Source organism: Hyaena hyaena, unplaced genomic scaffold (genome assembly GCF_003009895.1).
Source record: "Hyaena hyaena isolate Hyena2069 unplaced genomic scaffold, ASM300989v1 scaffold_47, whole genome shotgun sequence".
NCBI lineage: Eukaryota > Metazoa > Chordata > Mammalia > Carnivora > Hyaenidae > Hyaena > Hyaena hyaena.
This window is the reverse complement of record NW_024080679.1, coordinates 3858891-3878672: the sequence shown is the minus strand read 5'-3', so window position 1 is coordinate 3878672 and position 19782 is coordinate 3858891. Positions and strand designations below refer to the sequence as shown.

Here is a 19782-nt window from a genome sequence, read left to right as displayed (position 1 = left end):
GGCCCAGATGAATTCTAGTTTGTCTTTTCGAAAGATATACAGGCTGATAGGGGAGGCGGGGTGGGGGGGGCAGGGGTGCTCAGAAGTATGACAGATGGCACAGAACAGACGGTCCGAGCCACAAACGTGCTGCAGAGAAACCATAAAAGAAACAGTATGCAGATTACAGGAGGGCGCACCTGGAAGGAGGCGGGACAGGTAACATGTAGGTGGATTTATATTTAACAAAGTCTTAACATGCCCGCTGTGGCCCTTTGATGACAGACCTATAGCAGGGTAGACGCAAGGGCTCACCAGCAACTTTTTAGGTTCCGTTGATAAAACAATAACTTTAAAGTTGTCAAACACTCCCCTGGGAGACGCTGCCTAAAATGACGCCCTCAGATGCCTGTGTTTCACGAGAAAATCAAGAAGAAAACTAAATCTTGGCAAAAACATGGAAGTCCTGTCTTCTATCGTTTATCAAAGGGCACATGAGGACAGCACTATTCTTCCTTCAACAGGACGGGTCTGCGGCATCTGGGTGGCTCAGTCAGTTACGCATCTGACTTCAGCTCAGGTCATGATCTCACGGTCTGTGAGTTTGGGCCCCACATCGGGCTCTGTGCTGACAGCTCAGAGCCTGGAGCCTGCTTCAGATTCTGTGTCTCCCTCTCTCTCTGCCCCTCCCCTGCTCACACACTGTCTTTCTCTCTGTCTCAAAAATAAACATTAAAAAAATTTAGAGAAAAAAACAACAGGGCCGGTCGTCCTCATCCTCGGTGTCCTGCATGCCAGCAGCACGTGCATCATCTAGATGAGATGGTGAGAATCGCAGGATTCACCTTCCACCAAGCCCTGAATCTACATTTTAACAAGATTCCCCAGGAGATCCACATGCACATTGATGTTAGAGAAGACAGCGGTCTACACGGTGGAAGCAGCCACTTTCTGGATGGTCTGTTGCATCCACGTGTGGACATATCAGAGGCCAGAATTTCTTTAAGCTCCATTTAATTTCAAGAGTTTCCCCCACCCCAGCTGAATTTTTTTTTTTTTTTTTTTTTTTATCATTTCTTGAACCTGGGGAACGCCTAATCCTACTTCAAGGTTGTCCTCCGGCTTCTTGGGAAGCTTCCTGAACACCCCTGACCTGAGTTAATAACTCCCTTCTCAGATGAGCACTGGGTGTTGTATGGAAGGCAATCTGACAATAAATTATATTAAAAAATAAAAATAAAACAAATAACTCCCTTCTCTGTGATCCCACAGTCTGACACTTCCTACTTCCCTCCCTCCCTCCCTCCCCCCTGCAGGCTAATTTCCTTTCCTTCACTCAGCAGGCCACCCAGGCAGCAACCAACCGCTCCCACTAATATCCCACAAATTGTGCTCCAAGAACAAACCGTCAGGCATTCTGTCAGCCACTGAGCTGTAGAGAGTGCGACAGAGGTGGCTCCTTCTCAGGAAGCTTCCAGACTCGGGGGCCGCACTCCAAAAATCCCACAAGTAAATAAAGGGACAAGAAAGAGCAAGGGGCATGCCTGGGAGAGACCGACCTTAAGTGGGGGTGGTCAGAGAGTGCTGGAGGGAAGGACACCTGAGCCAAAAAGCAAAAGATGAGGAGTCCTTGAGGGGAAGAGCTTTTCAGGTGAGAAAGCAAGTGCAGGTCCCGGGGCAGGAAAGGGCTCGTCATGGTCCAGAGGCTGAAGCAGCACTAGAATGAAGGGGGGGGGGGGGGCAGGCTGGGCCTGGCGAGCCACGGGAAGGGGGGAGGCGTTATCAGTGCAAAGGTGAGCTACAAAAAAGCTTGCAGCCGGACACACAGATGTGCCCCAGGACCTGAGCGGCTGCTCTGGGCTGGGAGTGGAGACATCAGTTAGGGGACTCCTGGGGGGAGGGGCGCCCAAGAGGGTGGCGGTGGTGGCGGCTTGAATAAGGGGGTGGCAGCGGAGCTAATCAGGTGAACTCAAGATCTCGTGGAGTAGAAGGAGCAGATCTGACGATTGGAAACGGACGTCCAGGTGGGGCGATCTGGGGGAGACCAGGGGTCGAGGTTCAAGTCCAGGCATCTGGCTTAAGCACCAGCTGGAGAGGAGTCCTCTGCTAAACTGCTTGGGGGGCGGGGGGGCGGTCAGTGCTGGAGGCACTGTGACCGCGCTGCCTTGAAGACATGAGTGGAAATTACAGGCTGGCAGGGAGCAAGGAACGGCTGCAACGGAAACGCATCAGGAACCGACTGTCAATGGTGCAGACACCGAAACGGAGGAGATAACGTCACAGAAGGAGAAGCGCGTCTGGGACTGAGTCCTGGGGGACCGGCATTTTAAAAGGACTCCTGTCCATGGTGTCGGGAAAGACTGCCCAACCCCCGCCCCACTGTACACTGTGGGTGGGACCCTTTGTTGTGGGAGCGGCCCTGCGCCCTGAAGGACGGTTAGCAGCCTTCATGGGGCGCCGTAAACACCAGCAGCATCCCCTGAGTTGTGACACCCTAAAATGTCCCCTGCGACATCCCAAAGCGCCCCTGGTTGATTAGGTTAGGGATGCTTTTGCAAAGTCTTTAATAAAGCTCCTATCTGACTTCCGTCTTAAAAGTTCACAACCAGGGCGCCTGGGTGGCTCAGTCGGTTAAGCGGCCGACTTCAGCTCAGGTCATGATCTCATGGTTTGTGAGTTCGAGCCCGCATCAGGCTCTGTGCTGACAGCTCAGAGCCTGGAGCCTGCTTCAGATTCTGTGTCTCCCTCTCTCTCTGACCCTCCCCTGCTCACACTGTCTCTCTNATCAGGCTCTGTGCTGACAGCTCAGAGCCTGGAGCCTGCTTCAGATTCTGTGTCTCCCTCTCTCTCTGACCCTCCCCTGCTCACACTGTCTCTCTCTCTCTCTCAGAAATAAATAAGCCATTAAAAATTTAAAAAAAAAAGTTCACAACCAACCTAGGGTAAGAATCCCACAAATCCCTTCAACTTTCTCATGTTCTGGCTTTGTGGACAAGCACCTAGAATTGATCGAATAAAACCAGACCTCGTGTTAAGCTTGACCTTGCTCTATTTAATGAGAAACAAGTGTAGTGGTACTAACCTCACTATAGTCTAAAGATCTTGAAAACTGTATTTAGTCTTTTGATAACATAGACCCAAACCAAAACAGTGAGTGAATATCGGTGTTAGCTGTTTTTCCCTTGTACACAAATATTTTATAGCTTAGAGTTATGGAATGGTCGAGAAGCTTCTGAGGATCATTAGGAAAAAGACCTCTTGCCCAGACCAAGATGTCACAAGAGTCTGCTTTTCCCAAGTAAGAGCTAACTAAAAGTAATCCCTGGTATTTTGTGGCATTTGCAAAGGATGGCGATACGTACCAGAAGCTGATGCTAAAAAATCTTAAAATATCAAATTTTGTGTGTGACTATTTTAATAAAGCAATAAGGTCCCAGAATGTGGCTACTGTCCTCTGGCATCTCACCAAAGGAATGAAAGCCATAAAGTTCGCTTGATCAGACCACCTTGGTTCTTTTAATCCCAGCCTTGACACCTTTTCTTTGAGGACCTTTTCTAATAATGACGGCTAATTCCAGTGACCCTACGTGTGGAAAAGGGCATCTGTCTGACGGCACGGCATACCATGTCATTGTACAACAGCTACTACAACGTAAGCACTGTGCTGGGGGCTGGGGTGCATTAGGGAGCCCCAAACAGGACTCTTCTCACCGAGATGACAGCCGAGTGACTGAAATAGACCAGCAACTACAATGTAGTCCAGGGATGGCACAGCCCTGGGTCCACGTGTGTCCTGCTTCTCACCTGCTCAAGGTGATATCATTAAGGACTCCTAATACACCCTTCCCTGCCATGGACATGACCATGGACGTGACCTCAGAATCCTCCTCACCCAAAATTTCTAGGCCAGTGGACCTCAACGTGGAGCAGGCATCAGAATCATCTGAAAGTTGTGTTCCGACCCAGCTGGGTCCTACTTCCCAAGTGTCTAATTCAGTGAGTCTGCTGCTGCTGCTGCTCTGGGACTGTCTTTGAAAACCAATGTGTAGGTAACTAGCGTTAAATCAAGCTGAGTTGGCACAGGAAATAAAAGTTAGCTGCCTTCTCTGAGATGGTGAGATCTGGGTCAGGAATGTACAGAGGGTGACCAGGACAGAGGAGGGGGCCCTCACTTGGACCTGGGAGGGTGAAGAATCAGGAAGTTGTCGAGGAGGAAATCGCACCTGGTCAGCAGGTAGTGGGGGGAGGTGAGTCACAGGCAAAGAACTCAGCACAGGTAGAGATCTGAGACACAGTGTGATCTGGCCCATTAGAATTCAATGACACTTCACACCAGGTGAAGTTAGTAGAAGCAACTGCTTCTAAAAGAAAACATTCTTTTCCTATTGAAAGCATTATGATGATCAAATAGGTCACTGACATTCTTTTTCTTTTCGTATTAAATGCTTTCCTCCTTAAGCAATAGCCTGGGCCTTATCAGAGCCTATCACAGGGGTGCCTGGCTGGCTCACTTAGTGGAGACTGCGACTCTTGATCTCGAGGTTGGGAGTTCAAACCCCATGCTAGGTGTCGAGGTTACTTTAAAAAAATAAAATCTTTGAAAAAAAAATCTATCACAATGCTTTATTATGAAATACTAGTAACTCTGCCATTTAAATATCACTACCAAGGATATGAGCAAACATAGTATGCTTAGAGTCAATGTAAAGATGATACCTGCGCCTGTCTAGAAAATAAGCAAAGAAATAAAGTAAAAATCTCAGGATGACCTAGTAAGTGGAGACCAATGAGGGCAGAGGAAGGGGAGGGAAGGATTCAGTAGTAAATTTAACATAAATAGCGATTTAGAGCTGGGAGTTTCACTGGGTAGGTATCTTCTAACCTAAAAGTCTTCATTTCAATAATAAATGTGGTTATCTAAAGGTTCATGAAAACCAGCAACTCTAAAAAATGTTAAAGGAAGTTTTTAAAAAATCAAGATTCGCTTGAATACAAAGGAGAGAGTAAATTTTTACTCTCTTTGTCTAATAAGAGAGTAAAAATACAGCCAGATATGGGAGATAACATGGACTCTGAACACTTTGGGACAGAAAAATGATTACTAACAACTCAGAGCTTAGATGAATTCTGAAGTTTACAAGGACTGGCCACAGAATGCTGGAATAAAAATATTTAAAAGATATGAAGTAATCAAATATAAAATCTGAAGACAGTGAACTTTGTGATATTAATAAATTCTAAGGGTACTCTGGACAGAAAACCACCATACCATTCCTAAGGCAAAGTAGCAAACAAAATTTTACTTTAAAATCAAATGCACTTTAGTTCTTGCGATGGTCACCAAAATGTATGCTCCCTTAGTCCTCTGACAAGTGCAATTAAAGCCATATTATGCCTACTGATTTCCTTATAACATGGGCAAAAAAAAAAAAAAATTATGTGCAAGTTACAGCTTCATCTGATAAAAAGCAAGCATAAGGCCAGAACACTGATGCTTGGTTAGCACAGGACACACTACAGATTTCCGTTTGTTATTCTGGCTTGGTCCATGTTAGAAGATGCTTTCTCAAAACTGGGTTAGTGCCTCATTGATTGCATAGCTTTACTGATTTTTAACTTTTTTTTAAAATGTTTTAACTGATTTTTAACCTTTAAAAAATGAGTCTTTTTGGGGTGCCTGAGTGGCTCAGTTGGCTAAGTGTCTGACTCTTGACCTCCACTCAGGTCATGATCTCGTGGTTCATGGGATCAAGCCTCGCGTTGGGCTCTGCACTGACAGTGTGGAGCCTGCTTGGGTCTCTCTCGGTCTCTGCCCTCCCCTGCTCACTGTGTGGGCCCTCTCTGTCGAAAAAAAAAATAAACTTAAAAAAGTCTTTTCATTTAAAAATGCTCCAAATTTTGTCAAACCTCAGTGGCAGGTACATGAATGTTGGCATTATTTTATTTTTCTGAAGATTTAAATCTTCTCAAAATACAGAAAAAAACTTTTAAAGACAAAAGGTCTCATTTAAAATTTAACAAACCTGAGCTCCTGGGTGGCTCAGTAGGTGAAGCGTCCAACTTCAGCTCAGGTCTTGATCTCATGGTTCGTGAGTCTGAGCCCCACATTGGGCTCTGTGCTGACAGCTCAAAGCCTGGAGCCTGCTTCGGATTCTGTGTCTCCCTCTCTCTCTGCCCTTTCCCCACTCATGTTTTGTCTCTCAAAAAAATGAATGTTTAAAAAATTAATAAAATGTATTTATTTTAATTATAAATATAATTTATATAGGGTATGTGAAATATATTAATAAATTTATGTAAAAAATGAAATTTAATAAGCCTTCTAAAGGAATCTGTAGTGTTCACTGTGTAGACATGAACAAATCAAAAACATGAATATGGAATGAACAAACCAGAATTGCATGTACCTGCCATCAGCAAAAGCATGTTTTTTTTTCTTTCTTTGTGGGAAAACCATTACTTCCTTGTACTTTAGTTAGATGTGTTTTTGTCTGATTCCCCCACTATAAATATTAAATGTCTGAATGGCAAGGACTGTTTCGAACACAGCTATAGTTCTCTAAGTCAGCATTAAAAGTGAAATCAGGGGCTCCTGGGTAGCTCAGTTGGTTAAGCATCCAACTCCTGGTTTCGGCTCAGGCCATGATCTCACGGTTCGTGGGTTCGAGACCCGCATCGGGCTCCATGTGGTTGGTGCAGATCCTGCTTGGCATTCTCTCCCATTCCTTCTCTCTCACTGCCCCTCCCCCGCTCGCTCAGTGTCTCAAAATAAATGAACATACATAAAAAAAGTTAAAAGTGGCATCAGTGACCTCCAAAGCTGTCATCAAGAATAGGGTCTGTTATAATCACTCACCCCACATGTACTTTTTGAGTTCCTACTGTGTGCCGTGAACTGTGGTTAGCACCAACTGTATACAGCAAATGTATATTCTAAGAGAAACATGAAAAGAAGTCCGAAAAATCAAGAATATGTACTATCCACATCAGGGAACAGAACTATTGGAGGTATCCACTGGGACCCGTACACTTTAAGCATCAGGATTTCAAGAGTCCCAATAAGCATCACTGTTATGATGACAGCGCCTCATGTAAGAAACCGGACTTGCTATCATGTACACAGTGGCCCCTTCTGCCTGTCAAATACTACTGACAAGATCATACACCAACATACAGGGAGCCTGCCCAGAACGGCCAGCACCGTGTGTGTTTCACTGTCTTAACCTACAACTTGCAATTATTTCCACCACGTTAATTTTAAAACCTGGAATCGTAGGGCTCAGGAGACTGTGCAGAGAGTCCTGGAATTACATTGGAGGATATCCAATAAAACACAGGGGTGTGGCAGGAAGCACAAAGAAATGGGAGCTTTGAACATGAACTGATGCCGCTGAACTGAAAGTTAGGAAGAGGGTCCGAGTCCAGCTCGAGCCAGGGACCACCTACCCAGACCTTGCTTTCCCTTGTGCTACTCGTCTGGCCCATGGGGATACCACCTGTCCTAATAACTGCCACATGAGAAGACTTTAAAGTCATGAAATGGCCTAAAAACAAAGTATGTTATTACTAGTCAAGGTCAAAGAACCGGTCAGTGACTTGGCCAGATGGGACATCTCCTGAACCCAACACGTGTTCCCCAATACCAGGCTGTTTATTACAAATAATGAATATTCATCCACACCCAGGCAAGTAACACAACATAGCCATTTGGAGTGACTAGGAGGATTAATCCCCCTTCCACTCAATCCCCCCTCTCCCCAAAAATGTATGGAAAATCCAGAAATCGATCACAAACATCTTCACGTTCCAAAAGTTCAATTCTGGGTAATGTTTCCAAATGAAACGCAGGACATGCAGTTTCATTCGAGTTTTAGATAAGACAATATCATTCTTTTGGTATAAGTATATGTGCAATACAGCATGGGACACACTTATGTTTAAAAAAATTGTTCACTGTTTATCTGAGATTCAAATTTTAACTGAGTGCCCTGTATTTTTATTTGCTAACCAATTTCTGGGTTATTTGTACTGCTTTTCCAACTCTCAGCTGGGAGGTTCTGGAAAGAACTCTCACTTTGGGAGTTGAGAAAGCAGAGTTTGATTTCTGGTTTTTGAGATCTCAGGCAAGTTACAGTTCCTTCACTGAGACAAAGAGGCCGATCAAGACACACACCACACACTTTCAATGCCCTAGTGTCCATGAGAAAGTCCCGGACTTTGTCGAGTTCCCATTCAAAACAAACTGGCCGCTTCCTGCATCTGATAAGCATCTGGATGTGTGCGGTCGTCCTGCCTATTAGACGATACTGCACTGGCCTTCCCTCTCCTCCTCATCCGTAAAGCAGGGCCTCTGCATATGCACAAGGGCTTTTTATACTCAAATGTAAATGCTTTATTGCTCCAAAAATAGTTGAATGTATGATTTCACAAAAATCTATCAAAATTAAGAGGACTCCCAAGGATTGAAATCACTGGTCTCATTAGTTTTCCCACGTCCCTGTGGGTCTCCAGAAACCCACCTCTGCACGGCCAAGTTCCCAAATTCAGTGTCTCCGGCTGAGACTTCTGAAACTCTGGAAACTTGAGCTTTGGCCACTCCTGGGTGTCCCAGCAATGGGACCTGGATGTGGCCAAAGCTAAATGGTTCCACTTCCAGCATGTTCCTCTGACCCCTTTAGCTTTAGTTCCTTACATTAGAAATCTGATAATCACCTGACTCTTCTGTTTTAGGAGATCCTCAGATCTGATCCACACCAAGACCAAGGTTCCACATCTCAAACACAGCTGCTACCCTCCGCACGTCATCTCCATTCCCATCATCCTGGCCCCCACCAAACCCTGTCACCTCACTGACACTGAAGCAGCCCCCCGCAACTGGTTTCCTGCCCAAGTCCATTCTGTACATCGTAGTCTGAGTTACCTCATCCCGTGCTTCTTTCTGGGTCCCACATGACTTTCCCCAGCTATTCTGGCCTTCCCACAGCTCCTAGAACACAGACCAACCAAGCTCTCACCACAGGGTCTTTACACATGCCATTCCCATTGACTGGACCAGCGGAAGCCTTGATTGGTGCCTTCTCAAGTATAATCTCTTCCAAAAGACCCTCCTAGGCTAACTTGTTTATTGTGATAAAATATATATCATGGGGCGCCTAGGCGGTTCAGCCGGTTAAGTGGCCAACTTTGGCTCAGGTCATGGCCTCGCAGTTTGTGGGTTCGAGCCCCGCATCAGGGTCTGTGCTGACAGCTCAGAGCCTTGAAGCCTGTTTTGGATTCTGTGTTTCCCTCTCTCTCTGCCCCTCCCCTGCTTGAACTCTGTCTCTCTCGCTCTCAAAAATAAGTAAACATTTAAAAAATGTTCTAAATATATGTTTTAAACATAACAAAAATTTACTGTTTTAACCATTTTTAAGAGTACGGTTCAGCAATTCCCACTGTTGTACCATCACCACCACCACCATCCGTTTCCAGAATTCATCATACCAAACTGAAATGCTCATTAAGCAAGAATTCCCATTCCCTCTTCCCCCAGGCCCTCATAAGCACTGTCCTACTTTCTGTCTCTATGAGCTTGACTATTCTAGGTACCTCATAGAATGGAATCATACAATATTTGTTTTGTCCTTTTGTGTCTGGCTTATTCCACCAAGCATAGTGTCTTCAAGTTTCACCCACATTATTGCATGTATTAGAATGTCCTTACTTTTTAAGACTGAATCACATCCCAATGTATGGATCCACCACATCAGTTTATCCATCCATCCACTCATCCATAGCCGTTTGGGTTCCTTGGTGCCATTTTCTTTCTTTCTTTTTTTTTTAAGGTCTTATTTATTTTTGAGATAGAGACGGAGCACGAGCTGGGGAGGGGCAGAGAGAGAGAAGGAGACACAGAATCCGAAGCAGGCTCCAGGCTCTGAGTTGTCAGCACAGAGCCCAACATGGGCCTTGAACTCACAAACTGTGAGATCATGACCTGAGCTGAAGTTGGACACTTAACTGTTGGAGCCACCCAGATGCCCCTCTTGGTGCCATTTTCAAGCAGGCTCTCGTTACTCTGTTAATAGGGTCTTATATTCCTTTAAGTGCTTATCATAGGTTGTAATTCTAATATCAGATGGTTTCATATCTCAATTGTTTAATATCTTAATATTTATTTCTGCCACCGCACCCCCAATGACCCTTGTAAGCTCCATGAAGGAGAGGGTATTGCTTTGTGCATCCTTCCATTAACCACCACTACCTGGCTCAGGCCTGGAAGTGTAGTGGGGATTTGATAGGTAATTGTTGAATCACTGAATGAAAGAAAATCATTAGGACACCAGAAATCCACTGGTCTTCGGAGGCACACACTGATTCCATGCACTTATTCAAAGAGAACAAATTAATGCAAGTGTGCATATGTGCAGGCATGCACGCACGCACACACACACACACACACACAGCTCTCTGGACACAAACGATTCCCTTTGTAACATGTAAGTTAATCTTGTTTGTGACTAATGCACATTTTCTGTATTGTTTTTTTTTTTCCAAGAATGCATCACATGCAAAAGTAACCTGTGTGTTCAGCAAGGAAAAGAAACTAAGTACTGACAAACCCTATGGCAGGGATGAGCATTGTAGGTAAAACATTACAAGAACATTCTGCTAAATAGGAGTCAATCACAAAAGAACAGATGTCGTATGATTCCATTTATGCAAAATGTCCAGATAGGCAAACACGTAGAGCTGGAAAGCACACTGGAGGTCGCCAGGAGCTGAGGGGAGGAAGGAGTAGGAAAAACCACTAACAGATACAGGATCTCTTTTCTTGGCTGATGGAAAGGATTAGGGTGATGGTTACACAATTCTGTAAATCCTTAAAAAGCCCTGGATTGGACACTTCAAAAGGATGAATTGTATGGTTCGTGAATTGTAGCTCCATGCAGCTGTTTCAAAAAAGAGATCATGTGTGGATGGAGATGGAGGTGCCTGCCTGCATCTGAGGGCTGGGAAGAGCTTGCCTTCCCAAGTAGGCAATGCCCAGCAAGGCGGCGGCACCTCGGGCAGCAGCCAGCTTCCTCCTGCCCCGATGGCCTCGCTGCCCCGCAAACCGTCTGGATTACAGACCATCTTCCTTCCGGCACAGTGAAGGCCTCTGCTTTATGCAAATCATTTCCTTTTTCTAACACCAGCCCTCTCTGCCCCGCCCCCCATGCCAAAGGTAGGAAGACATGCTCTGAAGATAAACAAAGATAAAGTTCTCGGGACCAAAACTTGACATAAATATGCACATTTCTAAAGAGACTCTTTATAACTTACTGCGAGCGACCTGAACACAGCCCATTGAGTTTACAGCATCTTGAAAGTCAGATGTCCGCTGGCGACCCAGGCTCAGTCAAGAAAGTTATCTTTGGCTCCTCTTTCTCTAACACCCCCTTATCCAATGCATCCGGAAATCCTGTGGGCTCTACCTTTTAAGTACATCCACAACTTTCTCTTTCTCAGACAGCTCACCCAGGTCCAAGCCTCCACCAGGGCTCACCTGGGTTGGCCTCCTTCCTGGTCCCATTGCCAGGGACAACCTCAATCAGAATGACCCTTTTAACGTGCAACCAGACCACAGATCACATTGCTCCAATGGGCAACATCCTGCACCAACTGCCCACCGCATCCTGCACAAAGTCAAAGCCGAGGTCCTTATGCACTTAGGAGGCCTTACATGGTGGGGCTCCCCTACCCTCCGCTCTGACATCTAATCACTTAAGAAAGGCTTCTGGTTTTTATTTTGCCGCATATATAAGCAACATCGGATCATTCCACCATACTATAGTCTATAACTGACCTTTGGCCTTGAAGCTTCTTTTGAAAACCATGGATTCCATCCCAAGGTAGAAAACAATCTATCAGGTATTCAATTTTTCAACCATTTAAATATCACATTCTAACCCTCCTTCCACCAAAAACTACATTTGTTTTAATCCAAGTCAATTCTGCAGGAAAGTTAAAGATGTTTTCTTTCTACTACAGAACATCCTGGAAGATAGCTGTGCTCTGCAGAAGGCTCCAGATTGTGGAGCCAGGTCTCCTAGGCTTTTACACGTGCCCTGGCACAGGGCAGTGTCAGCCACACTGCGGAGCAGCTTGGTCAGAGCAGCTGCAGGTGAAAAGGAGAAGCATGTCACACCCTTCACATGCCCTCCATGCATCCAACCTCCAGCAGCCCCAAGCGCTCTTATCTACAGGCTTTGGGGGAGGAAGGTGACGTGCAAGAAGTCATTCCTGCCCATCTTAAGTCACTTTCTTTTTTATTATTTTTTAATGTATATTTACTTTTGAGAGAGACAGAGAGCAAGTGGGGATGGGGCAAAGAGAAGGGGAGATACAAAATCCAAAGCAGGCTCTAGGCTCTGAGCCATCAGCACAGAGCCTGATGCAGGGCTCAGACTCAGAAACTATGAGATCATGACCCAAGCTGAAGTCAGACTGAGCCACCCAGGCACCCCTTAAGCCACTTTCTATAAAAGATAAATCTCACAAAGCCAAATAAGATCTCAAAAACTCCTGTGAACAGATAGTCACTTGCCCATATTCAGAGCGACATTATTCACAACAGTGAAAGGTGGACAAGATGCAAGTGTCTGTCGATGAATGAATGGGTAAACAAAATATGGTATGCGCACGCACACACACGCACACACACACTGATTACTCAGACCTGAAAAGGAAGTAGAAGGAAATTCTGACATCTGCTACCACACGGATGAACCATGAGGATATTATGCTGTGTGAAATAAGCTAGTCACGAAAGGACAAATATTGCGTGATTGCACTTACATGAGGAACTTAGCCAAATTGATAGAGACAAAAAAGGATAGAGATTATTGGGGGCTTTGGTGGGGGGGGGGTAGAAATAGGAAGCTACTGTTTAACAGATATAATCTTTCAGAATGGATGATGGAAGAATTCTGGAGATGGACAGTGGCAATAGCTGCCTGACAGCACGAATGTGCTGAATGACACTGAATTCACTTTCAAAGTGGCAAATTTTATAAATATGTGGCCACAGTTAAAGCAAAACTCCCATGAAATAAACTGCACTAAGGTGAGAGCATATGGTTCTGATGCAAATAACAGAATGCAGGTTTTCACGTAATCCTCACAATCTCTTCCTTCTGATGAACCCCACGCACTCACCTTGTTTGTGTTATAAGCCTCCAGAATTTTTGCTATAGCATTAGCTAGTGCCTGGCTTAGAAGCCCACAAACTTATTCCCAGTATGGCGGTAAGGCCAATATTTCCCAGCATGAAATGTACAAAATCTGACCCATCTTCCCACAGACATGAATATTTAAACCATCCAAGACAAATGGTTACCTATTTTCTTTTTTTAAATGTTTATTTATTTTTGAAGGAGAGAGACAGAGACAGACCAAGAGTGGGGAAGAGACAGAGAGTGAGAGGGAGACACAGAATCTGAAGCAGGCTCCAGGCTCTGAGCCGTTAGCACAGGTCCCGATGCGGGGCTCAAACTCACCAGCCATGAGATCGTGACCTGAGCCGAAGTTGGACACACCAACTGAGCCACCCAGACACCCCAGTTATCTGTTCTCTTATAGAGAACATTAAATGTTTCTTTTGGATCCACAGATCATATACACATCTCAGAGAATGGTCTCGGTACTCTCTCGCATCCCAAGAAAATACAGTAAGAACCTGTGTACAAGTCACATCATACTTTATAAAATAAATAACGCAGCCAATGCATGGGAGCTTCCTTAACCGCGAGAATGGACAGTTGGAGACGATGTAAGAAAAACACTTGGTGCCTGAGGAGTTCCAAGGAGGATATTCCAGTCAACGTGAGAAAAGGTTAGCCAACTGATTTCAACCGCTGCCTGTTCTAAATCAAACAAACCTCAACTCTGGCGGAACAAAAGCCACTCAGCAAAGAGACAAAGCCATCAACTGACGGCCCTGTAAATAAAGCCCAGAGCTATCAGCCAAAGGTCAGACTATACATGTACTCAACCCAGAAGTGACAGGAGTCTCAGTCACACCAAGGGGAGGTGGCCATCGGAAAGGCTGTCCCAGGACAAGGGTGGCCTCAGCCACCCAAGGAGTCAGTGCCCTTTCCCAGATGGAGAGCCAGCTTCCGGGCCCCGCTCTGCAAGTTCACTGGCTTGGAGACCGATAATGAACCCGGAGCCTCTGAGCCAGAAGTGAGTGGGGCCATCCTCCAGGGTCCTGGGCAAACATCTCTCCTTGCAAAGAGGGACAATGTCCAGAGCAGAGAGAAAGACAACACGGGGGTCCGCTTTCTCACCGAGGAAGGAAAGAAAAAACTAAAACCCCACAACTCAGGCCCCTCTGCGAACGTCACAGGCCTCCATGAAGCCGGGACGCAATCCCTAGATGTTCAAGGTATTTTCACAACGAATCAATGCATGGGACTGTACCAGGGGTCTCTGTTATTAGCAATGCTCCCTGGACACCCCAAATGAGAAACGGTTACAGCTTGTGAGTGTTGAACAGGGAAAAGCATTTATTTATTTATTTATTTATTTGTGAAACACAGAGGCTGAGGGAGAGGAAAGAGACAGGAAGTGGGGGGTAAAGCAGACACAGAAGTGCTCTGGATGTCCCAAGGGCCTCCACTGTGCAGAAGGAACACCCCACACCTCCTGGCTGTGACTGAGTAGCCCTGACCCCAGGCCACCGAGGACCCTCAAATGCCATGCTGTCCCTGGACACCTGTGGCCCAGAACTCAAGCCCTGCATGTGGAGGTTCGGAATCTCGCCCCTACCCTCGGGAACTCTCTCTTGCCAGTGCTCGGTGCACACAGGTATGTATGTTTGCTAAATAAATACAAACACGCAGACTGATTCCTGCTTTCTGCACAGTCAAAGAGAAAGGAAAATGCTGGATGAGCAATAAATATTTACTGAGCGATATCAATGACAACGCAAAGGTGATATTAATGGCTACTTTTTATGGAGGCCTAGGCCGAGCTGAATTTAGCGAAATTCTCTCATTTGGAACTCATCACACAACCCTGTGAGGTACTGTTATTGTTCCATTTTACACATTAAAAAAAATTAAAAAAGAAACAACCCTGTCAGCTAAAAGGATTAAGTAACTTGCCATAGGTTGTACAGCTAAGAAGACAGTGAGGCCTGGATTGCAAGCTGGGTCAAAGGACTCAAAAGCGTGTGTCACCAACCTCTATTTTACTGCTGCCTCTGGGCTCCGTGGGCCTGGGACAAGTTATCAAACATACTTCCCATGGGGGATGTTTTGGAAACAAGTTATTAAAAAAAATTTTTTTTTAATGTTTATTTTTCAGAGAGAGACAGAGAGACAGCAGGGAAGGGGCAGAGAGAGAGAGGGAGACACAGAACCCGAAGCAGGCTCCAGGCTCCAAGCTGTCAGCACAGATCCTAATACGGGGCTCAAATCCATGAACCACGGGATCGTGACCTGAGCTGAAGTTGGATACTTAACCGACTGAACCTCCCAGTGGCCCCTGGACACTATTTAGAAGTACAACGCATTTCAGAGTATTAGGAAAAGTACTAATGCATTCCTAGATGATCAGATGAGAATTCCTCTGTTTTCTAAGAGTAAGAACAAGAAACAAGACTGTTTTATATATATATGCTTTCTAGATTCTTCCTCCATCATGCCAGGTGTTCTGTAACACAGAACCTCAAAAGATCTTAGCCTGGGTGTTCTTTTTAGCTAGGCACAGGGCTGGGATTCAGGAGTAACTTGGTGAACAAAATAAAGGATAAGCGATCTTTTTGTGTTATTAAAACTCTACAGCAGCAAATTAATTTTTACTTCTGTTAATAAGTAACAAAACACAGATGTGATGAATACAATTAGTCTCATTGAATGATGCCAACAAACACCTGAAAACTCACAACCCCTCTCCCCCCACACACATACATACGCACAATGAAACTTCCCAGGAGACAAATCTAGGAGCAAATATAGAAACAACTCTAAAATTCTGTGCTTTAGACATAACGTGACATGAAGGGACCCCACAAAGCTTGTCCTGGTAACTAGAAAGCAAGTTCCTCTGCATTCACAAGAGCACAGGTTTCTTTTACAACGATGAAACTAATGAGTAAAGGTAAGTAGTAGATTCGAATCTCCCGAGAGCTATAAGGATCACCTGGATTTCATGAATGTTGCTTATGAAAAACTAAAAAGGAATTCAAAACTAGCAAGGCAATACTAAAAATACACTAAACATCTGGGCATTATACTATCTTTAAAATATCAGTTTAATGAAGAAAATAAGAACACATAGGAACACCTGCTGTGTGTAAGGGACATTCACCTGTTCTGCCATTTAATTCTCTCAATAACCAAAGGAAGTTGATAATCTGTTTTTTGTTTTTTTAATAAATTGAGGTTCAGAAAATTTAGGAATTCATCTAAGGTTAGACAATTAAAAAAGTAAATATTAGGGTGCCTGGGTGGCGCTGTCAGGTGAAGCTTTCAACTCTAGGTCTTGGCTCAGGTCATGATCTCACAGTTCTCGAGCCCTGTGTCCGGCTCTGGGCTGACAGCGAGGAACCTGCTTGGCATTCTCTCTCTAGCGCTCTGTCTGCCCCTCCCCCAGCTCATATGCACACATGCTCCCTCAAAATAAACTTAAAAAAAAAGTAAGTATATATAATAAAAATAAATTCTAGAAGTCAAATACAATTTAAAATAAGTAAAATAAATGAAACTTGAGGGACTCTAAATCCACTGCTCCTTGCTTTAGAAGGAAGAGAAAGAAAGGAAAGAAGAAAGGAAGGCCGCAGGAAGAAACGGAGAGCCAGATCTGGTCAGCGGCATGAACACCAAGGACTCAATCCTGGTGAAACATGGAACGGGTACTAAGCTTGCCTTACCGCACAGACTTTCCTTTGTTAAGCCATTTGCTTTACCAAATTATTATTTTAAAGCCTCAATTTAAAAACTTAAAATTAGGGGCTCTTGGGTGGCTTACTTGGTTGAGCATCCGACTTCGGCTCAGGTCATCATCTCATGGTTCATGGGTTCGAGCCCAGCACCAGGCTCAAAGCCTGGCGCCAGCTTCAGACTCTCCCGCATTCGCGTGCACTCTCTCTCTCTCTCTTTCTCTCTCTCTCTCAAAAATAAACATTAGGGGTGCCTGGGTGGCTCGGTTAAGCGTCTGACTTCAGCTCAGGTCATGATCTCATGGGTTCAAGCCCCGGTTGGGCTCTGTGCTGAATGACAGCTCAGAGCCCGGAGCCTGCTTCAGATTCTGTGTCTCCCTCTCTCTCTGACCCTCCCCTGCTCACGCTGTCTCTCTCTCTCTCAGAAATAAATAAAACCTTAAAAATTAAAAAAAAAACATTAAAAAATTTTTAACTAACTAAATAAAAACGATATAAAAAAAAAATCTCCTAGCTCTGTCACTGTCAAGAACTGCACACTGGCATTTTCCTTAAAATAAAAACCAGAAGGAAAGCTTGAAGGTAGCCAGAGCGGCCCTCACACAAATGGCATTGGTGTTGAAGAATTTTAAGCCACATGAGTCTTGTTTGGCTGGCAGTAACAGACGCAGTCCCCAAGTATTACCAAAGCACAGCCACCCGAAAATAACAAATGAAGAACATGGTGAAGGTTTCTTACCTAAAATGAGCACAAGGACATAATGGAAGTCATTAAGAAAATTCAGAGAGTAATTGCAGGCAGACTCCGCCCCCCCCCCGAAAGTAATCGGCTAATAAACATTAATTATCTTTTGCACCGTGTAACGATTTATAATGGGTTCAAACGAGGCCTTCCCCAGTAGGTCCAGGATTAATGAATGGCATTTTAGGTCTAACACAATAGTACCCCCGAGACAATGAAAACTAGAACGTTACTTCACAGCCCGTGTTTCCTCTTTTTTAAGTGCGCTTGTATTTAGATCCCTGGAGATTTTATCAGACGTGTTTTAGGTTTTGTTCCTAAAAGCAGCCAGCCTCCGTCCATAACCTACTGTGTGCCCGGTGATCCTCAAGCACCTGGCCTGTGTTGTCTCAACCAGTTCTCAAGGGGCATAGGCAGAAATCTGGAGACCAGGAAGATGCGAGAGAATCTTTTCTGGAGCCAACAGGGAAGGCAGTTTCCGGGAAAGGAGCTCGGGCGGCGTCCGGAGCAACCCAAGAAGGACTCGGAGCCCGCCGGGGGGCGGGGGCCGCGGGCAGGCCGAAGGGGTCAGGCGGGGTTGATGGGGGGGGGGGGCTCCCTGGGCGGAAACGGGGCCCACTCGCCCCCCGGCTTGCGGAGTCAACTCCCCTGCCGGGTTCCGCATCCCCTACAGCGGTCTCGAACTCGAGTTCCGAGCCGCGTTCCAGGACCAGGCGCGCACACCCCGGTCGGAGAAGTTGGGCTGACAGCTGAAGGCTCCTCCTTCACTTGGGGACGTGATGGGTGACAACCCTCGCCGTTCCCCGCAGCCTTCCCCCGCCCCGCCCCAACGCGCTGCCCCCTGCGCGCACGCCGCAGAGCCTCAGCGCGGCGGGCATCCCACCGGGCCGGGGAAGGAGACGGCCTGTGGCGGAGCCGCGGGGGCCGGCGGGCACGGCCCCTCTGCCGCATCACCTCCCAGCCCGAGTGAAAGCTCGCGGAAGGCGTCTGGAGGGTGCCCGGTCCTGCAGCAGCCACGGCGGAGGCGGTCTCGCCCTCCATCCCTCCCCGCAGGTGCGCCAGGGTACCTGACGCCCTAAGGTCTTTTCCAGACACGTCGGCATCGGCTCCCAAAGGGGGGCCCAGCAGAACCCGGCCAGGGAGACTTCCAGAGGGGCGGCGGACCCTGCAGGGAAGCCGGCGGCACTCCCCAAGGACCCGCAAGTCTTTCGAGGCTTGCCCCTCAAGGCTTACCCCCGGACATGTGCGTGGCAAACCCAAACGATCCAAGCGCCACCTGCGAGTTCCCTCGCCGCCCCGCAGGTGAAACCCCCACGGACGTCTCCGCGGCGCTGCCTGCCCGGCCAGCGGTGCCTCCCCATCCCGGAGGCTGGGAAGGCTCCCGGGACCCCCGCTCAAATCCCACCGGGGAGGGCTCCGGAGCCCGAGGGCGCGGACAGCTGCGCCACCGCATCCCCGATCCTGGGAGTCCGCCCGCTGCGGGGCGGCCAGGGGACCCGTGGGACACTGCGGGGCCGCGCCCCTCCTTACCTGGCGCTCGCCCGCCCCTGCTGGGACATCCGTCGGGTGCGCGCCCCTCCGCGCGCTCGCTGCGCACCTGGCCGTGGTCGCCTCCCCGCGCGGCCCCAGCCTTGGCTGCCGCGCTAGCGCTTCATGGCGCACGGGGCTGGCCCGGGGCCCCGGGAAGCGTGTCCAGTTGGCGGCGGCTCCTCCGGCTCTCGCCTCTCGCCAATGGCTCCCCGCCTTCCCCCGCCCCGCAGCCGAGCTCGCGTCCTCTGCGGCCGCCCTTTTCCCTCCGCTCTCCGGGACCGGCCGAACTGGTTTCTCCGCTCCGGGGTGGTGCCTCCAGTCTCCCTCTGGCAGCTGCGGCTGGGGCTGGGGCTGGGGGCGGGCCCCGCCGTCTGCCCTCCCTTTGTCCCTCCCGGGGGCGGAGAGGGGCTGGACGGCGAGCCCCAGGGCGGGCACAGCGGCCCAGGGCCAGCCCGCAGCCTCCCTGCGCCCTGGCGGCAGGTGGGCCACCCTGGAGGTGCCCCCGAGAGCGTCCCCTGCCTCGCTGCGCCTGCCACTTGGCAGCTGCGGTCGCTGTCGGCTCCTCTGGCGCTCCCGACTCCCGGGGGGCCGCGCTAGACACCCCGCCTCACCAGCCTCGCGTCAC

The 19782-nt window shown here is 47.5% G+C and overlaps 1 protein-coding gene across 1 annotated transcript in view; it reads right to left on the bottom strand.

Annotated features, from left to right (window-relative positions):
- Positions 1-19220, bottom strand: part of ATP8B1 (ATPase phospholipid transporting 8B1) — a 120116-nt gene extending 100896 nt beyond the window's left edge. Inside the window, exon 1 of the mRNA XM_039230508.1 lies at positions 19158-19220. The gene's annotated coding sequence lies outside the window, so the exon portion shown is untranslated. The remainder of the gene's footprint in view (positions 1-19157) is intronic.
- Positions 19221-19782: the final 562 nt, after the last annotated feature.